Source organism: Callospermophilus lateralis, chromosome 2 (genome assembly GCF_048772815.1).
Source record: "Callospermophilus lateralis isolate mCalLat2 chromosome 2, mCalLat2.hap1, whole genome shotgun sequence".
Taxonomy (NCBI): Eukaryota; Metazoa; Chordata; class Mammalia; order Rodentia; family Sciuridae; genus Callospermophilus; species Callospermophilus lateralis.
The window spans coordinates 202295745-202302560 of NC_135306.1; positions in this window are offsets into that span (position 1 = coordinate 202295745).

Genomic DNA, 6816 nt, shown 5'->3' on the forward strand with positions numbered 1-6816 from the left:
ATAAAAATAAAAAAAATTAAAATTGCAGTCTTAGAGTTCGATTAACTTCTCTTCCAGTAGGTGGAGCTGTGCCCACCGGGCCAAGCTTCTCTTCTCAATACGCAGGAATCAATCCCTGTGAGGTGGCTCCTCCTCCCCCACTGGGCGGCTCTCCAATCCTGAGTGCCTAGGGCCTTTTCTGGTATCCTGTCACTTCCCCACTTTTCCTCCAGCCAGGCCCTGCTCACCAGTGATGCTCACCACAATACTGGCTACACGCCAGGTCTGCTGCTCCCGGGAGCCCTATTTTCTTGAACGACTGGGCACACTCTCCCTGTTTGTAATTCCCCTAGACCCTAAGGTTGTGGAGCGTGGGGCTGGGAACTGTCAGCGTATTCTGCCTGCCCTCCGGTAGCCATGCCCCCGGGAGCTGGTGCAAGAGACCTCTGTTGTCAGCGCTGGTGGGAGCGGTAGCCGGGGGTCATGCGCGGCTCCTGAGACTCCCTTGATCTGACTATCACACTCACGGGAGAGCTGGGGGGGGGCCATTGAGATTTCCCCACTGTGTAGAGAGGAAGGGCCTGGGGGTCACACACCTGCAGATGCTGGTTTCAATGAAGCTATCCCCTCCGCCTTATTCTGGTGACGTCAGTTCTCTTCCTTGGTGGTGTCCCATGTGAAAGGCGGCTGTTCATTCCCTTTGCCAGGTGTCCGATGTGAAGGGTGGGTCCAAACCGGCTCTCCCAAGCCCCGTCTCAATCCTGTGCCTGCTGCCTGTGAAGGCTCGGTTGATATTACCTCAAAAGGTTCACGGAGGAACCGAAGAGTTGTTTCTCTATTCAGCGGGAGCGTTTGTAGCGCTGAGTCATGGTGATTTGGCTGCGAGATGCAGTCGATCTGCCAGAAACTGCTTTCGGGAGCCTGAATTCACCCACTTCAGGCTCAGTGTGGGCTCTGAGGGGCGCAAACTGCTCGCCCCAGGTCCACATCAGCTCAGCATTGCCAAGTGATCCTGAGCAAACAGCATTCAGTCAGTTTAAGACTCCCTTTGCCTGCGCAGCTGAAGAGGTCAGAGAATTGATCTCTCAGCGCCCACCGCCACATTAGAGACCCTGTCTCAGGGTCCCCGCGTTGCTTCCTCTGGAAGGTTGCAACTTAAGTAAACCTGCTGCCCACGAATTCCTCAGGTGCCGCCCCCTCCGCCCTACATCAGAACCAGGGATGGAGCTCCTGGTAAAGCACCCATTTCCTGGCACTCAGGAGCCAGGTGGCCACCAGGGATCTTCAGCACCTGCAGGGCAAAGCCAGTGGGACCCCAGAGCTGGCGACAAAAGCCAAGATCTATCACAACAAATTTCACTGAAATCTGCCAACAGCATCCATGCTGAATGCCATGCTGCTTAGACATTTATTCTGCCAGTTTAAGAAGCCCATCAGTTTTAAAATCAGTCTTATAGAAAGTCTCAGGACATGGGCAAAATGCAGACAACTTCTCAGCCAGAATGTAACACAAATTGCCTCTACTTCAAATTCCAATAAAGTCCTCTTAACCTTCTTGAGCCCTGTCTTTACTATGTTCCTACTGGCATTCTGGTGATCTGAGTTCCCTCCAGAATCAGCCATTAAACTCTGCATACAATAATCTTAAACATTTCCAGCTTTCACTGTCAAACATCTCAAAATTCCTCCCCCGCAATTTTAAAAAGCTCCCAAAGCTTCTGAAATACAAGGTCACAGCAAAGACCCCATTCCTCAGTACCAATTTCTGTTTTAGTTGGCTTTTTTTGCTGCTGTGACTAAAAGACCTGACAAGAACAATTTTAGCAGAGGAAAAGTTTGTTTGAGGCTCACAGTTTCAGAGGTCTCAATCCAAAGGCAGCAGGCTCCATTCCTCAGGGCTTAAAGTCCACAGAATATCATGGAGAAAGAGTGTGGTGAAGGGAAGCAGCTCACATGATAATCAGAAAGGAGAGACACTTTGCCGCAGTCTGGCTGGGCACAATTCAGGAGCCACTTGTCAAAAGAAACTAACTTTATTTTTAAAACCACACAAGATAAACAAAACAGCTCCTCAGGAAAAAAACCCTCAGAGCCCAACTGCCACCACCGGCTTCCCACACCACACACCCCAACAACCTCCTCCTCCCACAATCCTCCTGCTCTTGAGGCCGATTGGCTGGGTCGCATGGGCGGAGCCAAAAAAGTCCCCCAATGAGCAGCTCCGGGGTCTGAAAGGGCAGGGAAACAGCCCAGTGAGCATCACCGCAGAGGAGCCAATCAGCTAGATGTTGCTAGATGTTGCTGGGGCTGCTGTGAGCCAATCATCAGCTGGTAGTCTGAAAGGGCAGGGAAACAGCTCAATGAGCACCTCCACAGAGGAGCCAATCAGCTAGGTGTTGCTGGGGCTGCTGTGAGCCAATCATCAGCTGGCAGTCTGAAAGTTTGCTGGAGCCCCTTGGGCTGTGGCTCTCAACAACACTTCACTTCCAGATACAAAATATATACCCCAAAGACATGCTCCCAATTACACACTTCCTCCAGCTACAGCCCATCAAGCTTCAGTTTCCACTCAGTTAATCTCATCAGGGGGTTAATACTCTGATTATGTTAAGGCTCTCTTAAAATTCTAGTCATAGAAATAAAGAGCATATAAGTTGGGAAGAAAAACTGAAAATGTGCCTTTTTTATGTGAGCACATAAACTAATATACAGCAAAACTAAAAGTCTTCACCAAAGCACTCTTAGAACTAACTGATAAACCAATTCTGTTTTGTTTTGGTTCTGAGGATAGAACCCAGAGGCACTTAACCACTAAGTCATATACCCCTTCTGTTTTTTTTTAAAAATTATTTTGAAACAGGGTTTCAATAAGTTTATTAAGGCTTTGCTAACTTGCTAAGGCTGGCTTTGAACTTGTGATCCTCCTGACTCAATCTCCCAAGTTGCTGGTTGCATAGGCTCTCTTGTCCAGTGAGGAAGTCCATAAAAGAGGGTAGAGGAGAGTTTGACTGTGAAGTTGTTAATCAAGACTCCAGAGACCAAGCAGGAAATAGGTCTGATTTATTGTGCAGTTATCACATATATATACTCAGACAGTAGCTAAGCAGATTATAGGCACCACCAATACAATTTCTTGTCAACTGTCCTTGCAGCGACCAATAGAGGAGTAGGCTATGGAGCAAGCACAAGGACTGTAACACGTGGCGTCATGCCCAGGGCTGGGCCTACAGGGTAAGCAGTCTGCCACCCACATGCCTAGTATGAGTTTAATTGTTGGAATTATGAGAGAAGAGCTTAGGTAAGTTCCTTCCCAGTTAGCAACATCCGAAAGTGGGGGGTCTAGTGATCAAATCAAATTACCTGATGGGAGGCTTCACTGTTAGCAGTGAGCACCACACACAATAGAACCATCATCTTATGCCCAGGGATGGGGGTTGCCACCAGGCAAAGGAGCCAATCTGGTGGCTTGGTCAATAAGACCTTTAAGATAACCCCAGGTTACTTTACGAGAGGTCCGTTTGCATTGTTGAGTACTTTACTTGTGAGGTTTCTTCTCCAGAGTTAGTTCTTTCATCTTCTTGGATGGTGGTTTTGGGCATCTAGGGATTTTATTGAGGAGAAGCTATTCAAATGAGGCAAGGGGTCAGGTTTCAAGGGGCTGAGTCTTGATGTCTTTGTGATGTCTGCTGTCAGCAGATTGACTGACATATAGGAAGGCCACACCCAAATGCAGAGCAAGAGAAGGGGACAGTTTCCATGGAACATTCTGTCCTAAACAGGGCAAGGGGGTAATAACACAAAGGAACAGGTGAGCATAGCTCGACCCATGGGGCTGCAGGAAGGCATGCCTACGCATGAAGACACATTTTGTCACATTTTGCGACTTCCAAGATTGGGGCAGCCATCTAGGGCCACTTTGATGTGGCCAGATCACGGGAAGTAACTGACAGAGCCTCAACTGATTAGAGAAGGAAAATGCTGCTCACATAGCATGATGGCCTCCCACAGAGGGGGACTTGGTATAGTTTCTCTCTCTGTTTTGAAGCATGGTCTTCAATTCCTTGTGTGTTCTTTCTATGATACCTTGAATCTGAGAGTTATAGGGGATCCCAGTTAAGTGCTATATGCCAATTATTGCAAACTGCTTGAAATGTCTTGCTAGTATAGGTTGATCTGTGGGAACACCCGTAATTCCAAAACATTTAAGTAAATGGGAGATAAACCTTTTCTTGTGGTTTCTCCTATGGAGCCTGTGGCCATTACACAGCCTGAATAGATATCAATGACTACATAAGTATATTTTGAATTTCCTAAAGGAGCATAATGAGTGACATCCATTTGCCATAAAGCATTAGATTTTAACTCTTGGGGATTCACTCTAGTGGGTTGTAAAGGGCCAGTGGGGAGAAAAAGTGCTCATTTTTTGGAGTCTCTGACTAGCTACCTGCAAGCCTTCTTAGTCCCGCTTTTATGCAACTGCCATGGTTGAGGCCAACAGAGAGGCTTGAACTGCTTGTGTCCCTATATCCTGGGTGGCCAAAATCCAGTCATCCAGTTTGCTGCTTCATACTAATGCCACTGCTGCTCCTTGTTCCTTATTTAATCCATCCCAGATTAATTCCTTGGCTATGGCTGCCGTAGTTCCTTCATGAGACACCTTCCCTTCTACCACCTTGTTTACTCTGTCAATAAACTGTGGCACCTCCTCAGTGGCTTTCTGCCTTAAGTCCTGTATATAAACTGTCCCTCCCCCAGCTGGTAGCTCCCTCCAGGCTCTTAGAGCACAGAGCTGCATCTGACTGAAATAATTTGGTGGGCCTGTAGCTTGTACTGCAGAGGAACTGTAGATTCCTGTTCCCTGCAAGCATTCAGCTGGGAGGTTAACATTCATGGTGTGGTTATGACCCCCCTGCTGTACACATTCATCATAGAAAAATGCCTTCCATTTCAATAATGTTGTGGGCTCAAAAATATCTCTAGCTAGGTCTTTCCAGTCTTGAGGGCAATTAAGTTTAAGACTAAGTGATTCAAGCATTTGCTCAGCAAATGGCCCCTGGAATCCATCCTCTTTTATTGCCTTCTTTAACTCCTTCAGGGTACCCAATGCATGTGGATACCAAGTGGCAGGGCACTGTGATGTTGGGGCTGTGTTGACTGGGAAGACTTGTCTTCCTTTACCCCACTTTTCCTTCTTTCCTTCCTTCCTTCCTTCCTTTCTCTCTCTCTCTCTCTCTCTCTCTCTCTCTCTCTCTCTCTCTTTTGGATTGAACCCAGGGCATTGCACATGAAGGAAAGCACTCTACCATCTGAGCTATATCTCCAGTTCTTATGCCACTTTTCATCTCTTATGTTACGCAGATCCTCAAAAGGATCTTTGGCCTCCTGGAATGGGTTTCTGGGAGATCCCGGCTTGGGCCTGTCCAGAGACCTGATCATTTCTAACTGTCATAGCCCCTTGGTGGCTTTAGCATTGCCTCATCAGGAGGTAGTTGCCATTGACTCCTGGAAGGATATAATCTTTGCCTGTCAGTAGAAGGTGCACTTGCATCATTTGTGGTCACCTCTCCCTGAACTATGAAGGCTGGAGATACTGTTTCCTCTCTCCCTTCTGCACTTGTTGTGGTTGCTTGCTTTGAAGTAGATTGTGCCCTTACTTTCCTGTGCCTGCTTCAGTTGCTTGCTTTGACGTAGATACTTGCCCCTGCTTTTTTTCTCTTGTCTATCTCTCACAGCCTCATCTTTTCTCAGGGCCATCATTATATGGCAAGGGTCTATTGTAGGGCTCCCTAAACTGTGATGATCGAAGGCCTCCCTAAACTGTGATGAAGGGCTATCACAATAGGAAAAAATATAATGGTAAAGTATACCCCTGTTTCATTTCAGATTGCTTTGCATTTGCCATTATTTTGTCCCATATCGTAGGATCAGAAACATCAGTAGCACTCATCTATGGGTTTGTGTTTATCATAACTTCCCAGAACTTCTGGGCTTCTCTCTTATTCAGGATTAAAACTCTAGTATCTAAGAGAGCGCACAGCACTTGCAGCTGCGAGTCTTTGGTGGAACTCCGTAGGTTCCCCATTTCCCCTCCCTCACTGCTCTGTGAGGGGCCATACCCTTTCGTATAGTTTTACGTCAGGTCCCCGCTTGGGGCCAGCTGCATGGGCTCTCTTCCACCATGCGACCAGCACACTGATTTCATTAATGAGGTTCTTGGCATAAAAGTTAGCTAGCAAGATCGAAATAAACACACAGACTCAGTTACCTTTTTCTATGACCAGGTCCGAGAAGGCTCCCCTCTCTGGTTCCCTCCTCTAACCGCCGGCAGGGCAGCAAGGATTACTCAGGGCTAGCAGGAGAGAGAGAGGGAGCACGCCAGGGAGTAGCCTTTTACTGGGGAACAAGAAATTCAGGGGAGAATTCCATCCAATGAAGGTTGAGGGGGGGCCGCACTCCAAGGTCAGGGTCAGTGATTGGCCCCCGGGGTCAGTGGTCAGTTACACCCCCACACGGACAGGTTCTCTCATCAGGAGAGGGCCGGGAAAGCTCCGACACAGTTAGCCAGAGCGCCTCAGACCCAACTGGGAGTCGCCCAGTTATGTGTGAGAATGGCTCCCCACACTCTCTCATCCAGTGAGGAGGTCTATGGAACAGGTAGAGGAGAGTGTGGCTGCAAAATCACTAATCAAGACCTCCAGAGACCAAGCAGGAAGCAGGTCTGATTTTATTGCACAGTTATCATGTGTATATACCCAGGAAGTAGCTAAGCAGATTACAGGCAGCCACCAATACAATTTCTTGCCAACTGTCCTTGCAGTGACCTAGTTGAGAAGTGGG